Genomic DNA, 26572 nt, shown 5'->3' with positions numbered 1-26572 from the left:
GATGAGACTTAAATCCAGGTCTTCTTGGTTCTGAGGCCATGATATCCCTCCCTGTGAGATGAAGGTGATCTAGAAATAGTCAACACTTGAATTTCAAAAGAAAAAATGTTCATGAATGCTCCATTGTGAATTATTATTAAAGTCAGATTGATTTTAATAACTATTAGAAGAGTTATTTTGTAGAGACTGAATGATTCTGAGAACTGTAAGTCATCCTTTCTGAATCAATGTTCAAGTAGAAATATATTGAACATTTACTATATATAAGGCAGCATGATCCTAATGAAATCAGAAGGCATTCCTGAAGTTCCTAAACATTTTTCCTTCTAAGCACAAAAACATATTTCTTAGAATTCATCAGTCCCTCAATGGAAGCAAGCCTTTCAGAAGCAACTGAAGTAAAAATTCCCCAAAACATTTTTGGGATTGATGTTTGACAGCCAATGCCTAGGCTTACTTAGATACACCTACCCACACCCACCCACACACACATACATACACACAGAATTTGGAAGCAAAACAAAATAGATCTATGCACCATATATGTATGGCACAAAATTTACCACTCACCTGTCAAAATACTTGCCATAAGTAGGGAAACCAATCGGTTTCATTTGGTCAAGATAAGACTTCTGAGTCAGTCTGATGGAAGTAGAAGCACAAATGTATAACTACTGAAAAGACAAAATTGAACCATATAAAATTATTTTTATTCCAAATAATTTGAACACAGCTATAGAAACTTCAGTCATTATCAGTTATTAGCAATAATAATAAAGATGACGACTATGATATTTAATAATCTGTAGGCTATTTGAATTTTAAATGAGTTACCAAATTCACAGGAATCTTTGGTGGAATATGTGGATGATATAAATTTAACCAAGGGGTTAGTTCTTCTTCCCTCTAGGACTATGCCACTTTCTTCTGTTATTCCAGGATTCTAAGGTAGATCAATAGTGCAAACATGGCTCCCTGTGTTTCTTTCCCTCTTAAATTATATTTTGTTTTTTGTTTTTGTTTTTTGGTGTGAGGCAATTAGGGTTAAGTGACTTGCCCAGGGTCACACAGCTAGTAAGTGTTAAGTGTCTGAGGCCGGATTTGAACTCAGGTCTTCCTGAATCCAGGGCCAGTGCTCTATTCACTGCGCCACCTAGCTGCCCCTTAAATTATATTTTTAATGAAGGAAATATTTTAGGAGGAACATGGAATATTCAGTTATGGGCCTGGGTACTTTCCCTTCTCTCTTCCTATATCCTTACCCCACTTACTAGAATCACCTCTTCCCCAAATTCTAGACTCTGAGAGCATTCAAAATCATTTACAGTTGCCCACTACCAACCAGTGGCATTTCAATTTATCCATGTCTTTTGGGAAGATATTACCCATGCAACCTGGGACTAGATTTTTTCCCCATTCAATCCAGGTACCATTTCGCTTTACAAACTGGTAGCATTCTTTTGAATATGTGTGCTAAAAAGCACATTTTAAACACAGGAAAAATCTTTTGTAATTGGTGATTGAGTCAAGATTTAAGGCTTCTTTTAAGGATTCTTTTGTGTAGAACAAGGGAATTACTAAAATTTCTATTATTCCCTTAGAATGCAGAATTCCATTATATAACTCCCATATGGAATGATTATCCTGCAAACAATGATGTTAGATATTAATCAAAATAGAAAGTCTTAGCCAGTAGGCCATAAAGTAATCTTTCCCCTTCATGTCACATCATCCAACAGTGATTATTTCACATCATCCTTTACTTCACTATAAAAAAGGGGTATGGGGGTGTTCCTTTCATCCCTAAGGTGTAATGTGTTTTGAGCTATTTACAAAATACCAAGAACTAAGCATCCTTATTTACAAGGCTATAAAAAGTTGCAAATTGATTATGTTACATTGGGAGATGCTAAAATTTAAAAAGGGGTCTCTGAGGTCAAAGGGACAATGTAAAGAGACTGTGAGACTGATATGCTAATGCCAGGAAGGCAATAAAGGAGACCCTGATGGAATATTGATCAGCAAACAGCTATACTTTTTAAAAATATATAAACTAGGAAATACAGTAGCTCAGGTGTTCTTTGTGTGTGATAGGGAAATCCTATTGGGCCTTAGCACAAAGCCCTATTTTCCTGGGAGCCAAACTTTCAAAAGAGTTCTGATTGCTCATCAGATCTGTATTCACAGCCTTTGTCCAATATTAACCCTTAGTAGGCAGGCAATTCTTCATCCTCCCCATCACCACTACCCCTTTGGGAGGCTGGGGGTGGGGGGGAAGAGGAAGAAAGGGAGAGAGAACAATACCATTGACCTGAAATTGAGGATTCTAATTCAGCCTGTCATTGCAAACATGGTTTCAGGCAATCCAGATTCACTCAGGGCTCAAATTGGAATAATGTACAGCTCTGCTTGTCATCACTGCTTACCAAGGACTCACTGCCTCCACTGGAGCCATTGCCAATTACAGCACTATCACAGCCACAATCTTCTGGAGACAGATTCCCTGAGGCGGAGACTGTCAGTTCAGATTGGAGACAGCTTAGGCCTTTCTTGTGTGCTCAGGCAAGATTCAGAAGATAACTGAGGACAAGTCATGAAAGAGATGCTTGTGAATTTATACATCATCCTGACACTTCAGACACATGTATCATTTGGACCCTCCCAGGAATTCATGGCAAATATGGATTACCCTGCCGAAAGAATAGAAATGTAACTTTCATATATATATATATATATATATATATATATATATATATATATATATATAATATATATATATATATATATATATATATATATTCACAGGCTCATCTTCACAGTATTCCTGAGAGGTAGGTAGGGTTAATATTATTGTGCCCAATTTACAGATCAGGAGACAGGTTCAAAATGAAAGAGGGAGACACAATATTAAAACATGGGTCATGGGCTCATAGATTGGAGCTAGAAGAAGCCTTAGAGTCAATATAGCCCAGTCTCCATATTTTATAGATGAAGGACATTGAGGTACAAAGTGGGTTATAAGTGGCTTGTCTGAGGTAATATAGATAATAGAGAACTTAATAAGCACTTACTATGTGACAAGCACTGTGTTATATGTCAGGGTTACAAATATAAGCAAATAAGGCCCTCTCTACTTTCAAGGAGTTTGCATTCTAATGAAGGAAGAGACAACATAATGGAGAACTGTGAAAGGGGAGGGAGGGGAGAGGTAGCTAGAAAATGGCAATTAGACCTGGTTCCAGGCAAGAGAAAGTGAAAGCTCACCTAGAATGGTGGGATGGACCCAAGGCTAGAGTCCAGGGTTGGACAGTTGGGGACTAATGGCCTTCTTTTCTTCTCTCTCTTTATTACCTCACTTGATAATCTCATGGGCTCCCATTGATTTAATTACCATCTCTATGCTCATGATATTTAAATCTGCCTATCCTCTGACCTCCAATCTCTAACCGCTTTTTAGACATTTCAAACTGGATACACAGGATATATTTTAAATTCAAGATGTCCAAAGTGGAATTCATTACATTCCCCCTTAAACTCTACCATTCAACCACTCCTACCTTTCTTTTTACCTTACTCCCCACTATTTACCTTTTGATCCAGTATCATTAGCCTCCTGACTGTTCTATATAAAACATTCTATCTTTCGACTGGGCATTTTTTCTGGCTGTCCTTCACATATGGAATGCTCTCCTTCCTCATCTCTGTTTACTGGCTTCTCTGGCATTCTTCATGTCCCAACCAAAATCCCAGCCTTCCCAAGCCCCTTAATTCTAGTGCCTCCTCTTTCTTATTTATTTTCTATCTATCCTATAGAGCACTGCTTGTTTATATATTTATTTCCTTGATGTCTCCCCTATTAAATTGTGAGCTCCCTGAAAGTAATGTTTGTCTTTTGATTCTTTTTGTATCCATAGCACTTAGCACAATGCCTGACACGTATTAGATGCTTAATAAATATTCATTTACTTACTGAGATGAGAATGGTGGCCTGATTGTAAACAGCATGGTAAAGATATGGCCAAGAAGAAAGTCCCAAACAAAGATTTCACAATACAGGTAGTAAGTGGAGGAACAAAGATTCTAACCAAGGTGACAACTCTAAATCTGGAATTTTTCACCCACACCACACTGCCTTTTGATTCTAAATACAGTGCTCTTCCTTCTGCTTTGTGATGATTATATCTAATTGTAGGTTGTGTTTTCTCTTCCTGCCCTCATCTACCCAACTCTCTTGAAAAGCAGTAACAAAGACAGGTACAATGAGTATGATAAATGAAACCACAGGTTGCCACTGGGCAACAATTATGATAATAACAATATAAACAATAAAAACTAGCATTTATATAACAATTTAAGGTTTGAAAAGTGATTAACAAATATGATTTCATTTTACTGTCACTAACTCACTATGCCTGTCTCCTTGTAAAATAAAATGATATATCCTCTGAGATTTCAATCTAACTATAAAACAAAATTCCAGTGACACAGCAGATGACAGATGCTCAGAAGAGGGAGGGATCATTCTGGATGGTATTGGTCTAACAAGGTTTCATTAATAAGATCATTCTTGATGAGGCTATGAAGAACAAGTGGGACATTCTAGGTGATGGGTAGATTCCTATGAAGTAAGACCACTGGGATAAACTCCAGAGTTTGGATTTATGAATATTAGTAATGTTCCATCCTGGGCCAGGTTAAAGACCATGAAACAATGGAGCCTGGTAGCCAGCTGAAGGCTCTCTCCCAGAATAATTCATGGTACCCTGTAATCAAGAAAATGCAGCAATATACTTCAGAGTCATTCAAATTTAACATAGGATCTCATGTTGCCAACAAACTCTTCATTTCAACTAATTTCAGCACACGTCTATCAGGCAACTCTGTTGTAGAGACCTTGCTCTCAAGAAACTTACAATCTAATAGGGGCAAGGGTGGGTGAGGAAGCAAGTATACCAACAACTATGATGAAACGGAGAGGAGGATAAATGCAAACAGGTCTGTGCAAATGCTTACTAACTGTGTAACAGTTAACAAGCCTTTTAACCTTCTTGAGCTTGAGTGTTCTTAACTTGTAAAATGCAAGGTTTGGACTAGATGGCTTCTGATTTCCCTTTTTGCTCTAGAGCAGGAGTTATTAACCCAAAATTTGTGACCTTTTAAAAAATATTTTGATAACTGTATTTAATATAATTGTGTTTTTGGTAATTCTACATATTTTCCTGTTCTGAGAAGGGTACATTGACTTCACTAGATTGACAAAGGGCTCCATGACCCACAAAAAGGATAAGAATCCTTGCCATGATACTGTGATACTATGATTCTAAATGCTATGAGAAATATTAAGATGGAGAAAAACATTTGCTCAGTGATTAAAAAGGGACTAAGAATAAGATTTAGGAACATCCTCAAACTTGTTTTGATCTATGACTACCCCAGTTACTTCCCCAACTCAACCTCATTGTGACAATGCTTCTCCTACTCCTATGGCCTCTTCCTGCCCTTATAGATGAGTTTTTTGAGGAAACACCCTTTCCAGCCAGATAGACATTATTGATTCTAAACTGGCTCAGCTTCTTACTCTCCAGACCATGCTTTTCAGTTCTCTTTTATAAATGTTGTCTTCCTCCATTGGAATATGCTTAATCCATTATTGGTTGTATTGTGAACAGATCCAATCATTTTGGAGAGCAATTTGGAAGTGTACCCAAAGGACTAAAAAACTGTGCATACCCTTTGTTTTTTTTGTTTGTTTGTTTGGTTTGGTTTGTTTGGTTTTTTTGTGTGTGGGGCAATGAGGCTTAAGTGACCTGCCCAGGGTCACACAGCTAGCAAGTATCAAGTGTCTGAGGCCAGATTTGAACTTAGATCATCATGAATCCAGGGCCAGTGCTTTATCCACTGCACCACCTAGCTGCTGCTAGGTGCATACCCTTTGACCCTGCAATACCATTACTAGGTTTATATCCCCAAAAGATCATTAAAAAGGGAAAACAACACACATGTACAAAAATATTTATAGCTGCTCTTTTTGTGGTGGCAAAGAATTGGAAATTGAGTGGACGCCCATCAATTGGGGAATGACTAAACAAGTATATGAATGTAATGGAATACTATTATGCTATAAAAAATGATGAGCAGGCAGATTTAAGAAAAACCTGGAAAGACTTATATGAATTGATGCAGAGTGAAATGAGCAGAACCAGAGAACATTGTACACAGTAACTGCAACATAGTGTGATGATCAACTGTGATAAGACTTGGCTCTTCTCAGCAATACGATGATCTACGATAATTCCAGAAGATTCATGAAGAAAAGTGCTCTCCACATTCAGAAAAAAGAACTGTGGTACCTGGATGCAGATTGGACCATGCTGTTTCTACTTTGTTTTTTGTTTTTCTTTTTTGAGGTTTTTCCTTTTTATTCTTCTTTAACAACTTGATTAATGTAGATATATGTTTAATGTGATTGTACATATATAACATATCAGAATGCTTTCTGTCTTAGGAATTGGGGAGGGAAGAGAGGGAGAAAAATTTGGAAAAATAAATCTTATAAAAACAAATGTTGATAATTATCTTTAGAGGGTAGCTAGGTGGTGCAGTGGATAAAGCACCAGCCTTGGATTCAGGAGGACCTGAGTTCAAATCTGGCTTCAGACACTTGACACTTACTAGCTGTGTGACCCTAGGCAAGTCACTTAACCCCAATTGCCTCACCAAAAAAAAGAAAAAAGAAAACTATATTTACATGTAACTAGAAAATAATATTTTTGTGATAAAAAGAATATGCTTAATCCATACAGCCCCTGGCATATGTTGTAACAATTGGAATGATGCCACCTGCTGGAGACTTACTATAGGAAAGCTCCACCATGAGGAGAAGGCCTCTGAGGGCAAGGCCATGCAGCTTTTCTTTGGCATCAGGAAGTGACGTTTGCTTGTGGGAGGAAGAGGGGGTGAGACTGGCGCTCTCTTTCTCTTTCCTCAGGACTCAGTGGAGAAGGGAGCTGGAAATGCACTCTCCCTTTAATAGATAGATGAATCCAGGCCTTTCTCTTTCTCTTTACCAAATTCTTATTCTCTTTAATAAATGCTTAAAAGTCTAACTCTTGCTAAAACTTATAATTTATTGGCACCTACTCATTAGATATTTTAGACAGAATAGCTAGAATTTTAGCCCCTTACAATATAAAATATTTTTTGTAATTGATAGAATCTCTAGCTATCATCTATCTAGCTATTGAGCATGATGAGTTCTCAATGCTATTTCACCATTACTAGTTCTTAATCAAGGTTCAGGCTTCTGAGAAATGTATGGTGTTTGGACAAAAATAATTACTATGTAGACTATCACCACTATATTTCTTTTAATAGAACTGTCCTTCTCTTGGTATAGTCACTATACATGGATGTTTGTGCATGCATGTATATGAGGGCATGAAAATGTGATGGTTGTTTTTGAGTCGTCTCAGCCATGTCTGATTCTTTGTGACCACATTTGGACTTTTCTTGGCAAAGATACTGGAGTGGTTTGCCATTTCTTTCTCCAGTTCATTTTACAAATGAGGAAACTGAGGCAAACAGGGTTAAATGACTTCCCAGTGTCACACAGATATTAAATGTCTGAGGCCAGATATGAACTGGGGAAGATGTCTTCTTGATTCCAGGCTCAGCACTCTATCTACAGCACCACCTACCTGTCTGAAAATGTGACTATAGTTGCAAGAAGATCCCAAATCTCATGGGTAGTGGAAGATGCTGACCAAGGCACTCCCTACACCAGTGAATTCACAGGAGTAGTAATTATATATTTGAATGTTTCAGTATAGACTACAGTATCACACACATATACATATACACAGAGATACACACGTTTATTTATATAATGCATATATAGACACATTATACATATATATATATATGTGTGTGTGTGTGTGTGTGTGTGTATGTGTGTGTGTGTGTGTATGCGACTGTAAACTCCTTGAGAGTAGGAACAGCTATATTTTTCATCTTTGTTTCCTCAGAAACTAGCACAGGCATTTTCAGATAGCAGGTATTTAATGTTTGCTTAATAATTCAATTGAATAAAGTGCCTAAGAAATCTATATTATTAGGTGCTATCTTTATATAACAGGCTTCAGTTCCAAGGAAATTATGCTGCTTTAGTGATCATCAGTGTTTTGTCTTTGGTTTTAGCAGAGTTGCTCCAGAATAAGAAGAACAAACCTATTTTCAATGATGTACCCAGCTGAAGTAGATTTGACATATGGTTCTTCACACATGGAGATGATCACAGGGGATAATTCTTGAGAATCCATTAGTGGTCTAAAGTGGCTATCTTTTCTGCTTGGTGCTGAAACTGTCAAAATATGAAAAATTCTGCCACTTGCTTCAGTTTCATAAATATAGCTTGGAGACTTTTTAAACAGGCTCTTTAGCTTCAGCAACATGGGGGAAAAAAGATAAGCACTAACTAGCTACTTAATCAAGGCAGTAGCTTAGATAGCTTCCAATTGAGAAACAAGATTAAATTCAAATTTAAAATGTGCCACAGAAACCATGCATTTGAAGATATGTTTAAAACATGTTTCTTTTATTAGATCTTCTAAATTAGCCTCCAGAGGAATACAGAAATACTTAAATATTGTTTTGGGGGAATTTTAGAAAAGCAAATTTGCCTTCAAATTGCTCTATAAATATATGAAAAGATGATTTGTGACAAAGAAAAAGAAAACTGGACACAGTTTGACATACTTTGACAACTCTGACATGCAATGACAAGATTTTGAGAAAGCATATTTCAAAGACTTCAAAGGATAGATAGTATCCCATGACCTAAAATGTTACAACTGAAGTTAAACCCACAAGGTTAATGGGATGGTTTCAAAAATGAAATTCTTAAGACACAAAGAAAAACAATTCTAAAGAAGAAGGAAATGTAAGTGTGTCAAAAAAGACCAATGTGTAAGCACAGAGGATTCATAAACCAAGTTAGTTTTTTTTCTTTTTCTTTTTTTTTCCCCAGGGCAATGAGGGTTAAGTGACTTGCCCAGGGTCACACAGCTACTTAGTGTTAAGTGTCTGAGGCTAAATTTGAACTCAGGTCCTCCTGAATCCAGTGCTGGTGCTTTATCCACTGCACCACCTAGCTGCCCCCCAAGTTAGTTTTAAAAGGCTTGCACAAGAGATAAAAGAAAGAAAGAACAGGGAATGGAATATGAATACAAAAGCATTGCATGGTCTCATAAGAAGTGCCACAAGAGGAAAAGTGCAGAACATGATGTTGGTAAGGAATACTAAGGATAAGGATGTTTTGTTTTGTGTGTTTTTAGGGGAAAGAGGAGAATTAAGGAAGAGGTAGGACTGTTGCTCAGGGTAGGTGGGACCATAATAGATGATGGAAAATAGACAAAACTGAACTTTTATTTTGGTACTGAAAGGCAAAACAAAATGCAGTTGAAATCCATAATAAGTGGGGAGATGACAAGAATATGATAACATACCAGGAGCTGAATGAACTCACAAATGTGATCACTAGGTAATATTTGAAAAAGGAACAGGAGAGGAAATACAAGATTAGAAAATGGCAAATACTGTCCTATTTTTAAAGGGGGGGAAAGCAATCTATAACAATTGTGCAATGAACTTGCCTTTGTTTGCTAACAAAATTTAGACACTATTGTTATAGGTATGGTTAGTGAAAAATCTAAATAGGGAAGAAGAGATTACAGAGTCAGTACTACTTGGCAAATGTTGTAGATGTGGTCTGAATAGGGATCATCAAACATGTGCCAAATTCTTCATTCAGTTTTTACAAAGAAGCTGGAAGGATGCAGGCTAGAACAGTACAATTAGGTGGAATCAGACATAGCTGAATGTCCAAAACAAAAGAATGGTTATGTCAATACAGAGTAGCAGCTGTACCAGATCTAAAACTATACTATAAAGTGCAGTCATCAAAACTATTTGGTACTGACTAAGAAATAAGTGGAATAGGTTAGGCACAAGAGACACAGAAGTAAATGACTAGTCATCTATTGTTTGATAAACCCAAAGATGACTGCTTCTGTTATAAGACCTCACTATTTGACCAAAACTGCTAGGAAAACTGGAAGATAGTATGGTAGAAACTAGGCATAGATCAACATCTTACATCATATATGAAAATAACATAAAAATGGGTACATGATTTAGACATAAAGAATAATATCATAGGGGCGGCTAGGTGGTGCAGAGGATAGAGCACCGGCCTGGAGTCAGGAGTACCTGAGTTCAGATCCGGCCTCAGACACTTAACACTTACTAGCTGTGTGACCCTGGGCAAGTCACTTAACCCCAATTGCCTCACTAAAACAAACAAACAAACAAGAATAATATCATAGGCAAATTAGGAAATGATTGAATAGCTTACCTCTCAGATCCATGGAGAGTAGAAGAATTTATGACCAAGCAAGAGACTGAGAATATTATGAAATAGAAAATGGATCATATTGATTACATTATATTAAACATTTTTGTACAAACAGAAGCAATGCAGCCAAGATTAGAAGGAAAGCTGAAAGCTGGGAAACAATTTTACAGCCAGTGTTTCTGATAGAGGCCTCATTTCTAAAATATAAAGAGAAATGAATCAAATTTATAACAATACAAGTCACTCTCCAATTGAGAAATGGTCAAAGGATATGAACAGGCAGTTTTCAGATAAAGAAATCAAAGCTATCAATTGCCATATTTAAAAAAAAAGATGTTCTAAATCACTACTGATTAGAGAAATGCAAATTAAAACAACTCTGAGGTACCACCCCACACCTATCAGATTGGCTAATATGACAAAAAAGGAAAATAATAAATATTGGAGAATATGTGGAAAAATTGTAACACTGATGCACTGTTGGTGGATCTGTGAACTGATCTAATCATTCTGGAGAACAATTTAGAACTATGCTCAAAGTGCTATCCTGCTGTGTTACCCTTTGACCAAGTAATACCACTACTAGTTCTGTATCCCAAAGAGATCATAGAAAAGGAAAAGGACCCACATATACAAAAAATATTTATAGTAGCTCTCTTTGTGGTGGGAAAGAATTGGAAATTGAGGAGATGCCCATCAGTTGGGGGAAAGCTGAACAAGTTGTGGTATATGGATGTAATGGAATACTATTGTGCTATTCAAGAAATGATGAGCAGGCAGATTTCAGAAAAACCTGGAAAGACTTAAGTAGCCTGATGCTGAGTGAAGTGAACAGAACCAGGAGAACATTGTACACAGTAACAGCAACATTGTGTGATGATCAGCTGTGATAAACTCAGCTCATCTCTGCAATACAATGACCCAAGACAATTCCAAAAGACTCATTATGGAAAATGCTCTCCACATCCAGAAAAAAAAAGAACTGCAGAATCTGAATCTAGATTAAATGATATTATTTTCATTTTTTTGGTTTTTTTTCTTTTTTGAGGTTTTCCCCTTTTGTTCTGATTCTTCTTTCACAGCTTAACTAATGTGGAAATATGTTTAATGTGATTGTACATATATAACCTATATCAGATTGCTTGCTGTCTTGGGGAGGGGGAATGGAAGGGAGAGAAGGAGAAAAAATTAGAATTCAAAATCTTATAAAAAATAATGTTGAAAACTATCTTTACATGTGACTGGAAAAAATACCATTAAGACTGAAAAAAAATACAGAGTAGTATATTGTTTATTCTTTGGCTTTTTGCTGTTTAGTGTTTTTATCAGCCAATAAGTATTTATTAAGTGCCTACTATATGCCAGACACTGTAATATGTACTGGGGACACAAAAAAGGAAAATGAAACATCCTCTGCTTTAAAAACCTAACAGTCCAATGGGGAAGACAAAAAGCAAACAGTTAGTTATGTACAAACAAAATGAATTGGAAATAATCAACAGAGAGAAATACTAGTATTAAGGAGGATTAAGAAAAGCTTCTTGTAGAAGGTAGGAGTTTAGCTGGGATGTGAAGGATGCAAAGTAATCCAATAAGCAAAGATGAGGAGGGAAATAATTCTAGGCATGCAGGATGCAAACAAAAATGCCAAGGGGAGAGAAATGGGGGTTCTCAGATAAGAAGCAATAAGAAGGAAAAGTATGGGGGTGGGGGACATGATCAAGGTTTAAGAAGACTAAACCAAAAAAATAAAATCTAAACCAAGACAAACACATCAATTATATGACCAGAACTACAAAACACTTTTGCAAAGAAATAAAGTCAGAGCAAGAAAATTGGAAAAATATTAATTTCTCATGGGTAGGCAGAGCCAATATAATAAAAATGACAACCCTACTTAAGTAAATTTTTTGTTTAGTGCTATACCAATCTAACCATTAAAAATATGTTATAGAGACAGAAAAATAATAAAAAATTCATCTGAAAAAACAAAAGTTCAAGGATATCACGGGAATCAATGAAAAAACAAAATAAGGTGGTCTAGCAATAACACATCTTAAACTGTATTGTAAAGTAGTAATTATCAAAATAATCTGGTACTGGCTTAGAAATAGAGAGGTATACCAGTGGAATAAAATATGTAGAAATTACATAATAATAAATGACTATAGTAATCTAGTATATGATAAACCCAAAGAACCAAGCATTTGGAAAAAAACTTCATTGCCTGACAAAAACTGCTGGGAAAACTGGAAAACAGTATGGCAGAAAGTAGGTACAGAACAACATCTCACACTGTATACTAAAATAAGGTCAAAATGGGTTCATGATTTACATATAAAGGATGCTACCATAAGCAAATTAAGAGAGTATGAATTGTTTATCTGTCAGATTTATGAGCAGAGGAGAATGTAGGACCAAGAAAGATAAAGAGAATAAAACAAAATATAAATAGATCATTTTGATCATATACAATTCAAAAGCTTTTGCACAAACAAAACAAATGTAAACCACGCTCACAAGGAAAGCAGAACAACTGGGAAATAACTTTTGAAGCAGATATCTCTGATAAATTCCTCATTTCTCAATAATAGAGAGAACTGAGTCAAATTTCCAAAATGCAAGTCATCCCCAATTGATAAATGGTCAAAGGCTGTGAACAGGCAGTTTTCAGACAAAGAAATCAAAGCTATCTATAATCATACAAAAATGTTCTACATCACAATTGATCCAAGAAATGCAAATTAAAACAACTCTGAGGTATAACCTCACACCTATCAGGGTAGCAAACATAACAAAAATGGAAAATAATGGATGTTGGAAAGCTGGGACACTAAACCACTGTTGGTGGAGTTGTGAAAAGATCCAACCACTTCTGGAGAGCAATTTGGAATGATGCCCAAAGGACTATAGAACTGTTTGATCCAGCAATACCACTGCTATATTTATATCCCAAAGACATCCCCCAAAATGGATTACCTTTGCCCCAAACTAAAAAGAGCAACTAAAGTATAGAGTCAAAAGGTAAATTAGGCTGCACAAGTAGATTTTTGGAATATTCAGCACAGAGATTGTAATTGAATCCATGGGAGTAGATGAAATCACCAAACCAAAAAAAAAAATAGTATAATAAAAGAAAAGGGATTAAGATAGTCTCAGGAGACACTCAAGGTTAGTACATATGACCTGGATGAAGATACAGCAAAGGAGACTGAGGAAGGGGTCACAAAACTATCAGGAAATTGGAACAGAATAATGCCATAGAAACCTTGAGAGAAGAGGATATCAAGGAGGAAAAGGTGATCAATAGTATCAAAAGCTAGGGAAAGCTAAATAAGGATAAAGATTGAGAAAATATTATCACCCCTGGCAATTAAGTGAGCATTGGTAAACTATAAAGAGAACAATTTTGGTTGAATGATAAAGCATGAAACCAGACTGTGGGGAGTCAAGAAGACAGTGAGAGGAAAGCAAGTGGAGGCATGTATTTTACTGGCCTTCTCAAGGAGATTCACCATAAAAGGGAAGAGAGTTATAGAATGAGTTAACAAAGATGGAAATATCAAATGCAGGGTTTCTTTGAGGATAAGGTAGACATTAGCATGCTTACGGGCAGTAGAAAAGCAGCTATTAAGAGGGAGACATTAAAGATGAGAAAATAGGGGATGATGGGTAAAGACAATCTTCAAGAGAATAGAGTAGAATGGGATTATTTGTGCATGTAGAGAGGTTTGCTTTGACAAGAAGGAGGGCCACATATTCATTTAAGACGAGCAGAAAAGTAGATAGTGGAAGAAGGCATCTGAGTGGTTAGATAAGGAGAGAAGAGGGGACATTTTGCAAATAGCCTCAAATTTCTCAGCAAGTTATGAAGCAAGGTTATCAACTTAGAGGATGGGGAAAAGGAGCCACTAGACATATGAGAAGGAATTTAAAAGTTTGGAAGAGCCACTGTGATGAGTAGTGAGTTGATTAGGAAGATATAAAATGTTTTCCTTGCTGCAGTGAGGGCTTGGGTAAAATTATGTAATGTAAATTACTGCTCAATCCAGTCAACATAATTCCATTATTTTCCCAGATATGTTCAGTGGATGGTGGGAGTAATAAAAAATAGGGGCGTTGCAAGGCAAACCTTTGCAAAGGTTAAAGAACAAGGGAACCAAAAGAAGAGGATGATGTAGAGTTGAATTTGTTCACTAAGATGTCAAAATGGGTACATGGAGTGATGGCTTGGGAAAGAACGGAGAGGTCAAAGTATTCAGGTTTATGGTGAGGGTAAAGGATAGGATTTGGAGGTATAAAGAAGAGGGAGAAGTGGAATGATAACAGATTGTGGTCAGATTAGGGAATTTCAGCATTTATAGTGTAGAAATTTATTTTGATTTGGGGACCCTACCTTTGGGCTGAGATTAGAAAGCCTCAGGCCCTCAGGTTTTTCTTCTCTGTGTGGGACAGGCTGATGTCCCTCCCCCTCCTCTTCAGCTGAGCTAAAAAAGCCCCATGGGCTGTACAAGATGCCAGGTCAGACAGCTAGGGGAAAAAAATGCAGCTCCCTCCACCCTGAGTGGATCTATCTGAGAGATCCCAGGCTTGTTCAGGCTGGCCTCTGGCATAGCCTGTGCATAGGTCCCTGGACACACAGCACGGGGCACGGGCCACTGGAGCCCTGGGTGTGGTACGCATGGGACAGTCGAGCGTACCCCCCTCAGCCACAGCCCTAGTGCAGCTGGTGGATTATCTTGGGGGGGGCACAGGGAGCCCCAAGGTTTGAGTGGAGAGAATTGTGGAAATTTATTTTGATTTGGGGACCCTACCTTTAACCTGAGATTAGAAAGCCTTAGGCCCTCAGGGTCTCTTCTGTGAGGGAGGAGCTGGTGCCCTTTCCCCTCTGCTTCAGCTGAGCCAAAATCCCTGTGGGCTGTACAAGATGTCAGATCAGACAGCTGGGGGAAAAAAGGCCCCCAGCTCCCTCCGACCTGAGCAGAGGTATCAGAAAGATCCCGGATAGCCTGTGCTGAGGCACGTGAGGCTGGAGTGCACCCCCCACCCCACCACCAGCCCCAGCCCTGGCTGGAGGATTAGCTTGGTCTGTGGGGGCACAAGAAGCCCCGAGATTTGAGTGGAGAGAAGAAAGCTATATATAGACCTGAGAGTTAGACAGCAAGGTGGACAAGGATGCACAAGAGAGGCTGAGAAGAGGTTGGGACAAGGAGACAGGGATGCTGAGAAGAGGACTGGAGGTGGCTGACGAGACAGCAAAGGTTGGAGCGTGGCAGACCAGAGGACAGGGCTACAAGGATGAAGGAGAAGATAGAAGGACTAGGAGCAAGGGAAAAGAGAGGCCAAAGGGAAGACTGACAGAGCAGATAGACAGAAGGTCAGTGAGAGAGAAACACAGGGCTTCAGCAGTGGCAGTAAGGAGAGGAAAGTTAGAAGCAGGGGGATTTACAAAGTGAAAGGGGCTCGGAATTAGAATAAAGGACCTGAATACCCTGAGGCGAGAGGTGGCTAAGGCCCTTATTGTATTAAAAAAGTTCGAACAGCAGCAGGTGGGAAAGAGACACACTGCAAAGCACTCAGGTTGTACATTTTATTTCCCTGTATTCTTAATTTTAAATAGTATCTCATAAATAAACTCTACTTTGATTATTTACTTAAGAGGCTTCTTAATATTTTGCTTATCAATTTGGGAGTGGAGCAGTGTGGTGGAACTTTATAAACGGCCCACATTAAATTAATAGCGGTCAGATAGCCAAAGTGTCAAAAGTCCCAGATTAGTACCCCAATCAGAGTACGCCCAAATTTAGCCCTAGTCATCAAAAATATTTTCACATTTTAATGGCAACCACGAAGGGACTTATGGCCCAATTATAATTTTTCCAAACTTATCATTTTTCATATAATCATAATTTTAATAATTCCAAAATTATAAATTTTTCCAGGTTAGGTTAGTTATAATTAAGAATTAATTTTGTTTTACAGAAGGAAGATATATATACCAGAGAGTTAGATGCTAAGGGTGGGGCGCAGACTAACAGAACAGACAGACAGAACAGGAGGCAGTATGGGAGGTTAGAGAAACTAGGAGGTGGCAGAGAGCTCAGAAGCGGTCTGCACAGGGTACAGGTTGGAGAAAGCAAAGATTAAGAGAACAGAAAGGCTGGAGCACTAAGAGATGGGGGAAGGAGAAAAAGCTAAGAGCAAGAAGGAACAGAGGCCAATCGGGAGCAGGAGGATTTTCAGTGAGGGGAATGCTAGAAAAAGGTCCGTTCGTATGCAGGAGGAAGCTAAAAATGTTCCAGGCGCAGCAGGTAGAAAGAGATGCGCCAGAACGCAGTCAAGTTGTACATTTTCTTTCCCTGTATTTTTATGCTAAAATTGTATCTCATAAATAAACTTTGCTTTGATTATTTAGTTAAGAGGCTTCTTAATCTTTTGCTTATCAATTTGGGGAGTGGAGCAGTGTAGTGGAACTTTATAAATGGCCCACATTAAATTAATAGCAGTCAGATAACCAGTCAACAGTCCCAGATTAAGTACCCCAGTCAAATTAGGCCCTCCAGATTAGCCCTAGTCAGTTTAAAATATTTCTACATTTGAAGTGGCAACCCAGATGGACTTATGGCCCCTTATAATTTTTTCTAACCTTAAAAAATTTTTTCATATAATCATAATTTTTCAAATAAGGCCAGTTCTATAATTTTCCAGAATAGTACATAAAATAATTCTTTTTTACATTAATTAAATAGCAACCAACTTCTAGCAGTCACCTAGGTGCTCCAGCATCCCCCCAGCTGACTCTAACATCTCCTCTTCTGTCTGTCTACTCCGGTCCATCTGCCACCTCTGCCATCAAAATCTCCCGTATATATATCTTCCTTCTCTCCACTCAAACCTCGGGGCTCCCTGCACCACCCCCCACACACACCAAGATAATCTGCCAGCTGCACTAGTGCTATGGCTGAGGTGGGGGATGCTTGAGCATCCTGTGTGTACCACACCCAGGGCTCCAGGGGCCCATGCCCCCTGCTGTGTGCCCAGGGACCTCTGCATGGGCTATGCCAGAGGCCGATCTGGATGAGCCCAGGATCTCTTGGATAGATCCACTCAGAGCAGAGGGAGCTGGGGCTTTTTCCCCCTAGCTGTCTGACCTGGTGTCTTGTAGAGCGCATGGGGCTTTTTTGGCTCAGCTGAAGTGGAGCGGGAGGTACACCAGCCCCTCCCACACATAGAAGAAAAACCTGAGGGCCTAAGGCTTTCTAATCTCAGCCCAAAGGTAGGGTCCCCAAATCAAAATAAATTTCCACAATAGACATGAAAGTGGTATATTTGGGGATTATAGCAAGATCAAGGGCATGATCATCACTGTGTGATTGAGGTGGAGTGGAAAAGTCATGGGAAATGCATAAACTGAGGATTTAGAAGATTAGGGTATTTGAGAGAGTAAGCATACATACATTGAAATACCACTAATATGAGGGCAGGAGCTAGAGGGGAGAGAACGACTATAAGTCAGGTGTTAACCTCATCCAAGAGGGAAGGAGGGTATCTTGGAGGTCAGGAGACAAAATATTCCAGTCTTTTGAATGAGATGAAGGCATAGATGGCCTGATTATCATTTTTTTTTCATGTAACAAAGCTGCAAGTGATAGCTAACACATCTAATAATAGAGTTAGGATCCAAAACATCTTGACCTTGGACAATGTTTTTTTTTTTCTAGTGGTGGTGGTGGAAGACCTGTGACTTCATCAGTGTTAAGGATTTCCAGGATAGGAAACTCCACCAATGCAAATTAGCAAACTATATGGATGCAGGGAAGGGCAAAGTCTTGTGCCAAGGTCAGGGGGGCTCCACATGAACTCCAAGATTCTATGATATCTGTTAAGACAATGCATGGCAATGAATCACTTCGCCTGTTTTATGAGTGATGACCATGAGGGTCCCTTTATAGTGGATTTTCATTGTTTTGACTATGTCCTCTAACAGGGCCTACACAGTCACATAGACACAGCTTTATTCCTTATCCTGAGCAGCTTTTCTAACTAGTCCTGCAATAAATGGAATCTTGAAAAATCTCAGTCTCTACAGCTCAACACATTATTCTAATGAGGGGTGGTCTTGTGAATGGACTTTTAGTTGTGTCTTCTACGTGAACAAGCGTTGCATTAATTAGAGGATGAGTATAGGATAAATGACATTGTATTTGAAAACATCAGAATTGGTGGCACACAAGAGATCCACATAAAAAAGGAGCAAAACCACAAAGAAAGCACAAACAGTTAGATAACTTAAATGGGCTAAATTGCCATACATATGGGCCAATGGTGGAATTATATAAAAGCCCCTACATTAGGCTCCATCTGCATAGAACAACCAGAGAAGAGCTAACACAGTCCCTTGCACAAAATAAGGGGTGATGATGATGATGATATTAACCAGCATTCATATATTTGCTTTAAGGTTTTCAAAATACTTTATTGATTTGTCTCATTTTATCCTCATAACAACCCTGGGAGAGAGACCAAGTTTTAGTGACTTAACCAACATCACACACCCAGTAAGTGTCTGATCTTCCTAATCCTGGTCCATCACTATATCCAACTACTACCTAGCTGTACCTATTATATCAGGAACATAATAAATGTTTAACCAGGAATTCCTTCCCTGACTTTATGGGGATATTTTGCACAAATTAAGACTTTGTATAACCTGACAATGCCGTGAACTCACACTACTAATATAACCTTTTGACAAATGTGGCTTCCTAACATGAAGGGCTTAGATAGACTTTGGAAGACATCAATTTTTTGGTAATCTGCCCCCATGCAGATAATCTGGGGACTTCCTGTCTGATTTCAGATAACATAGTCACCAACTCTGCTTGTAAGCACATAGTTCATAAGACTAAAGAAATAGCTGATTCATTTACAAATCAATCATAACAAATGTGGTTAATATCAAGGTCCACACACACACAAAAAAAAAACACATAGTCATTGAACAACTATATACTAAAAGCCTATAAAAATCTTTGTCACAAAATTACTCTTGGTAGAACTCTCTCAAAATGTTTCTTCTGCTTATTGACACTCCCACTCTTCAGGATCTCTGGCAGACTATATAGTTGGTTATTTTTCCTCTTCCATCACTCTTTCTTGCAACTCACTCCTACATCTCGTCAACCACTAACAGATGTTGTTGGTCATTGTACCTAGCTCTGTCTTCTTGTCATAGCTAATTGATCTTCCTTGTAGGTTTTCATAGCTCCTAGCAAATGATAATGGATTGTCTTCTACAATCCCAACTCCTATCACTAAAATTTTTCTTTTCTCTTCAGCACAAAAGAAATGACATTGGCTTTACCCTTTTCTAAGGAACCAACTCTCAGTCATAACTTTGTGGCAGAAGAGCACCTCAGATTCCCTAGCAAATTGCATTACAATTTTTGTTTGTTTTTTGTTTTTTGCAGGGCAATGAGGGTTAAGTGACTTGTCCAGGGTCACACAGCTAGTAAGTGTCAAGTGTCTGAGGCCGGATTTGAATTCAGGTCCTCCTGAATCCAGGACCGGTGCTTTACCCACTGCACCACCTAGCTGCCCCACAAATTGCATTACAACTGTTAACAATGAAACTACAAATCAATTTTCTTCTATTTCTAAATTTCTTCTTTGTACTGTGGTTCCCATACACTCGACCTCCACACAAGTTGTGTCTAGAGGTCAGGAATACCCCTTCCTTTGCATCCTGCAAGAGGGTGTGGCTTCACAATACCATACTGGCTCAGGGTAATCTTCACAATCTATTATACTTTATTTCTCAGCACATAGACATATCCCCCATCTGCATCAGTGCCTCTATCAATAGCCTGAAAGCTTGAAAGACTCCTCCATTTATTCTGCCTGTCCTTGAATTGTTCCTCCTATGGCAGTAGGCCAGTATTATTCAAATGCTGTAGGACTACTTTTAGAAGTGGGAAGAGGAATCATGACATACTGAGGATAGAAAAATATATAGTCTTGTCACGATATTGACAGCTTTGCATTTGTTGATTCCTTCAGTGTCTAGAAACTGATACTTACATGAATCTTAAATAAATATTGATTTTGACTCTAATATGAGAAATGTGGAGTTTAAATTAGAAGAATTCTGCTGCTTAGTTGGCAAAAGCATAGATAGATAGACATATATGCTTTATAGATATATATATGCATTTATATGTGTGTGTGTATATATATATATATAATCTTTGCACTTAAATGGATTTAGACTGCTTGCCTTACTGTGAGCAATATACCCTTCAACTTCATAGGGTAATGTTTACCTGTGTGCCCAAACACCCCAAATGTTTGATTTTCTTTACCATTTTAATAACTGAACCTACTTTATCATGTCCACAGAGTTGACAATTCCATTTAGATTGCCCTTGCAGTGTTAGTGATCCAATGAAGAAAATTTCAGTTGCCCTTTGGAATAAGGATCTAGAAGACATTTGCCTGAAACACTAAGGGGATTATCAATGGTACAAGAAGAATGTCTAGAGATATTTTGCTATTCCCTTTTTAGAAAGGAATAGATATATAGAAAAATTTTTCAGTACTCAAGTTGGATGACCTTGTGTGCTAAGGGAATCATGGAAGAGTTTCTACCCTAGGGAGTTTTCTTGGCTAAGAATGAAGGAATTTCTCCTAATTAGTCATATATCATAGATCCCTTCAAGCAGACCTACATGTGGTCAGAACACTCTGTATGGATTAAGTTTCTGCTCAGGACAAGTAACTGATATTTATTGCCTTTGCTTTTTTTTTTCCTTTTTGCCTGTTGGTTGAAGAAAGAAAAGTGAAGCACCAAGTCAGGCATTTGTGATCTTTGGTAAACTTTGTAAAATATTTGTTGAATCTGAAAAATGTTTTATTTGGGGAAAAATTGTGATTTTCACATATGCATGTGGGACAGGATAAGATTGTGTCACATTGACTGTTTTGAGATTCTTTTCTGTATGACATTGGGAAAGCAAGTGAAAGGATATGTCATATCTCCCCAGATTTTCCAGAAGACTCGAAGTTTGAGGGCAAGGACAACGCATTCAAAGCAAATTCCTGCCTATTTTCCAAGGATGGCAAGTGTTTCAAGTGGGGGAGAGTATAACGAGAATTTGTTGCATAACTATATTAAATAAATGTTGTCATCTATGTGAAAGATGTTGACAATACCCTTCCAGGAGACTGCTATACACATGAATTCTGTACTGGTGTACTATATAGTTGGGTATAGCATTTTTCCATTGGCTACATAGCTAGAACTGTCACCATCTTTTTTTGGGGGGGGGGCAGGGCAATGGGGGTTAAGTGACTTGCCCAGGGTCACACAGCTAGTAAGTGTCAAGTGTCTGAGGCCGGATTTGAACTCAGGTCCTCCTGAATCCAGGACCAGTGCTTTATCCACTGCACCACCTAGCAGCCCCTGTCACCATCTTTTAAAAGGCCTTACTGAGCATCTGTGGGATTTTTGCTTTGCATGCATATGTGTGTTTGGGGGGGGGGGGGAACACTAACTCTACTAACAGCAGTGACATCATGTATTAAGTGGGAGGTACTTAACAAATGCTTATTCCCTCTCTCCCCTCCCTCCTTCTCTTCACCTACCCTTGGACACATGATGGGTGTAGGTCTTTTGCTTTTCCATTCATATTTTTTTATTCTAGATCCAGTGAGTAGAGTCTTGAATATGATCCAAGAACATGAACCATGGGAATCCAGTAGTCCAGGAATCCAAGCCAGAAGTTTCAGTGATTTCATCAGCAAATCTATGAAGAGCATGGGTCTGGCACCATAAACACAGCAGAAGCTGACTCTCTAGATTTTAGATTTGAGTTTGGTGGGTCTAATGCTATGAAGGAACTGAGATAAGGGTGGCTTATGTACTCAATGAGTTCTTGTTATGCCATTGAAGAAAATATCCCTTTGTAAATGCTAATTCAATGTTAAGTGGTTAAGCACAATGAAGGTACCTAAAAATTAGCAGGGAGCAGATGAGAGAGGAAACAGCCAGTGACAGCTCAAGTCAGAAATAAAGAAGAGGGATTCCCTAATCTCTTTAGCGTACTAGATAACCCTAAGTGATGTAAAATGTAACAGACCTGGCCCTAAGAAAGTGAGGCCAGAGCTAAACCATATTAGACATGCATATCCTTCATAAAGTTGCCTCCCACCAATTTTTTTCAATCATATGACTAATGCCATATAATCAAATTCTATTTAAACTTAAGAAGCCCCTTATGACATGTTCAATATAATTGGTTGGGGGGGAGCGGGGGAGCCAAGATGTCAGAGGAAAGATATTAAATGCACAGAGTTCCTGATACAAGTACCCCCAAAACAGCAATAAAAGAACCCCTGGAGCAGAAAAACCCACAAAAATATGGGCTGAGATTATTTTCCAGGTGTGGATAGATTAAAGGGGCCCATGCTGGGCTGCGAGTAAAGTCCAACCCTGTGTTCATGCCAACAGAGACCCCAGGCATGCCGTACAAAAAGAACTTAGCCCCTGAACCTCCAAATTAGCAGCAGCACCATTGTCTTCTGGAACAGAGCTTGTGGTTGGGTAAGAGGACTGAATGGCTGGCCAGGGGAAAGTGCAGGGGTATCAGTAGGACCTAGGGAGGAATTTGGCTGTCCCACCCCGGCAGGGAACCAGGAAGAAATCCTGAGAGGCATGAGGCCCAGATGGAGGAGGAGCGCAGGCTCGTTAAAGCTAAAAACCACCACAGTGCTCTGCTGGATGGTTAACTAGCAAGTTGGCTTGAGGTTATCCTCAGACCAGAAAACAGGCCAGGCAAGAGAAAAACCTGCCCTCCTTCGAACCAAAACCCCTGTGACCCTCTAAAGCTGGGTACAGTAGTGTAGCCAAGAAGCACAGCCCCCCAGTGGGGAACTAAAAATCAAGTAAAAGATGAGCAAGCAAAGAAAGTTTAGAATTATAGAAAGTTTCTTCAGTGACAACGAAGATCAAGGTGAACCCTTAGAAGAGGAAATCAACCTCAGGGCACCTACATCCAAAGCTTCCAAGAAAAATATGAACTGGTCTCAGGCCATGGAAGCTCTCAAAAGGCACTTTGAAGAGAAAGTAGGAGAGACGGAAGGAAGATGTAGAGAGAGGGAGGAAAGAATGGAAAGAGAAATGAGAGCAATGCAGGAGAGTCATGAGAAAAAAGTCAACAGTTTGAAAAGTATAATGGAAAAGGAGATAAAAAGCTGTCTGATGAAAATAATTGCCTAAGAATTAGTACTGAACAAATGGAAGCTAGTGACCTTATGAGAAATCAAGACATAGTACAGCAAATCCAATTGAATGAAAAAATAGAGGACAATGTGAAATATCTCCTTGGAAAAACAGCTGACCTGAAAAATAAACCCAGGAGAGATAATTTGAAAATCACTGGGCTACCCGAAAAACAAGACCAAAATAAGAACTTAGATAGCATCCTCCAAGAGATTGTCAGGGAAAATTGCCCAGATATTCTAGAAGCAGTAGCTAAAATAGAAATTGAAAGAATCAATATAATTGGTTGATCTAATTCAACCAATTCAAATACCATGATGTAACATAGAAAATAGTATAAAAACTAGAATAGCTGGCTCTCCCAAATGCAACTTATTGTGCCCTGACACATCCTGTCTAGTGCTATGGAATTTTTCATTTCCTGATACTTAAGGAAGCCTTTATGGCTAAACTATCTGTAATCTGGACTTGTTGCTTGAGACCAGTTCCAAAGCCAAGATTTTTCACAGATGGCCTCTTCCTCTATCAGTAGATCACAGTATATGCTTACTTTTTTATGATATCTTATTTGCTATTGAAACTTCTGCTCTTGCCAAAAATTTCCATTTCATATCCAGATCATAAAAATAGAACCTAGCATAGGGAGGAGGTAGTAGCAGCTATGGTGCATCAAGAAAGGTTTTATGTTAGTAGTGCCATTTTAGTTGAACCTTAAAGGAAAATAGAAATTCTTAAGAGGTGGAGTGGATGAGAAGGTACATTCTATGCTTGGAGGCATTCCAAAGTCCCAAAGGCAGGAGATGGAATGTCATCTGTAAGGAAGAGAGTTCAATTTGATGGGATCACAGAGTACATGTAGGAAAGTGATGCACAATAAGACTGGAAAAGGAAGTTAAAGTCAGGTTGTAACCAACTTTAAATAACAAAGAAACATATTTAAACCTAAGGAAAATAGGGAACCGCCGGAATTTTTTGAGGAGGCTGGTATTGAAATAGTCAGAACTGTGTTTTGGAAGTATCCCTCTGGGATTTATATCCATGATGGATTGGAGAGAGGGATTTGAGGCAAGGGGGTCCACCTGGGGTTCATTATAACAATCTACTCAAGAGAAATAGGCCTAGTTCTGAATTAGGGGGGTAGAATTCTAAATGGAGAGAAGGGAATAGATTTAAAAGATATGTCACTGATTGGACATAGAAAATAAAGTAGAGTGAAAGGTAAAAGATAATACTGAAATTTCAAACCTTGGTGACTAGAAAAATGGTGGTACCCTGTATTAAAACAGGAAAATTCAGAAAAGAAGTGGGTTTGGGGGAAACATAATGGGTCACATTTTGAACATATTGAGTTTAATTGGCTCTTATAATGCTATTTCACCTCAAGTTGTGTTTTGAAAGCACAAATTAATGATATTTAGTGGAAAATATATATTTTCCTTCTATCTATACATATATAATTTGTGAATTACTAAAAAATATACTGAATTAGGGGCGGCTAGGTGGCGCAGTGGATAAAGCACTGGCCTTGGATTCAGGAGGACCTGAGTTCAAATCCGGCCTCAGACACTTAACACTTACTAGCTGTGTGACCCTGGGCAAGTCACTTAACCCCAATTGCCTCACTAAAAAAAAACAAACAAACAAACAAACAAAATATACTGAATTCATCATGGGGGAGAAAAAGATCTCTCTCTCTCTCTCCTCAATTTCTTCTCCTAAACTTATTATTACTAAAAACTTAATTGTAAACAATCCAAGAAAAGTCTATTGCTGTTTATGTTTTGGTTTTTTTGTTTGTTTTTTTTTCTTTGTAGGGCAATGAGGGTTAAGTGACTTGCCCAAGGTCACACAGCTAGTAAGTGTCAAGTGTCTGACGCTGGATTTGAACTCAGGTCCTCCTGAATCCAAGGCCAGTGCTTTATCCACTGTGCCACCTAGCCGCCCCCTATTGCTGTTTATGTAAAAAGCTGCACCTAGATTACAATTGTTACAATATTTTATAGCTAAAGGAAACTGTTTTAGTTAGTGTTTGGGGGTAGAGTGTTGTGTTTTTGTTTCTTGTTTTAGTTTAAGTTTTTGTTTGTTTGGTGTGTGTGTGTATGTGCACACGCGCGTGTGGGGCAATGAGGGTTAAGTGATGGGTCCAGGGTGACACAGCTAGTAATTATCAAGTGTCTGAGGCCAGATTTGAACTCAAGTCCTCCTCAATCCAGGGCTGGTACCTTATTCACTGTGCCACTTAGCTGCTCCCCCCACCCCCCAGTGTTTTTTTGGTTTTTGTTTTTTAAGGAAGACTTGAGAAAAATTTGGCATTCACTAAATATATTGTCTTTTGAAAATGATGTCACAAAACCATCTTGAAAAAGGCATGCTCTTTGTACTTTTTATTTGATGATGGTGATGGATTTTTTCAGATATAGTCATAGTCTCTCTTCTATATCCTTTACAACCAAGAGTTGTTGCTGAAAGGAGAAGAAAGTATTTAATTTCTTTATTTTGACTGTAAAATTCATACACCACTGAGAAGATAATTGTGAGTAGGCTGAGGAAAGACTATTGCACATTTATGTAATTTCAAGGATTCATACAATCTGATTATTCTAAAACCTGCAATTAATAGCAAATATTGTATTAAATTTCCAGAGAAAACAATGTAAGATGGAAAGGAAAAAATGTGCCTTCTTCAGTTTTGTCTGAATTCTCATAGGCTGAGATAGACTGGAGAATTCTAGTACACATAGCTATATTTAAAGCTCTACTTTCATTTGAATTAAGTAAGTTTTTTCCTCATTTGAATGAGGTTACTAAACCATTAGTTGGAAAAGGAAAAGAACATAGTAAAGTTCTTACGATGATTAAATTCACCATCAACTACTTCTGCC

General features: G+C 38.4%; 1 long non-coding RNA gene across 1 annotated transcript in view; it reads right to left on the bottom strand.

Annotated features, from left to right (window-relative positions):
- Window positions 1–26572, bottom strand: part of LOC122745534 — a 372633-nt gene that overhangs the window by 31503 nt on the left and 314558 nt on the right. Inside the window, exons 8-9 of the long non-coding RNA XR_006355472.1 lie at window positions 2427–2580; window positions 571–674 (exon numbers count right to left, since the gene is read on the bottom strand). This is a non-coding gene — a long non-coding RNA (uncharacterized LOC122745534). The remainder of the gene's footprint in view (window positions 1–570; window positions 675–2426; window positions 2581–26572) is intronic.

This window comes from Dromiciops gliroides, chromosome 3 (genome assembly GCF_019393635.1).
Source record: "Dromiciops gliroides isolate mDroGli1 chromosome 3, mDroGli1.pri, whole genome shotgun sequence".
Classification (NCBI taxonomy): Eukaryota; Metazoa; Chordata; class Mammalia; order Microbiotheria; family Microbiotheriidae; genus Dromiciops; species Dromiciops gliroides.
Note: the sequence above shows the minus strand (reverse complement) of the source record. Positions and strands in the feature narration are given on the sequence as shown.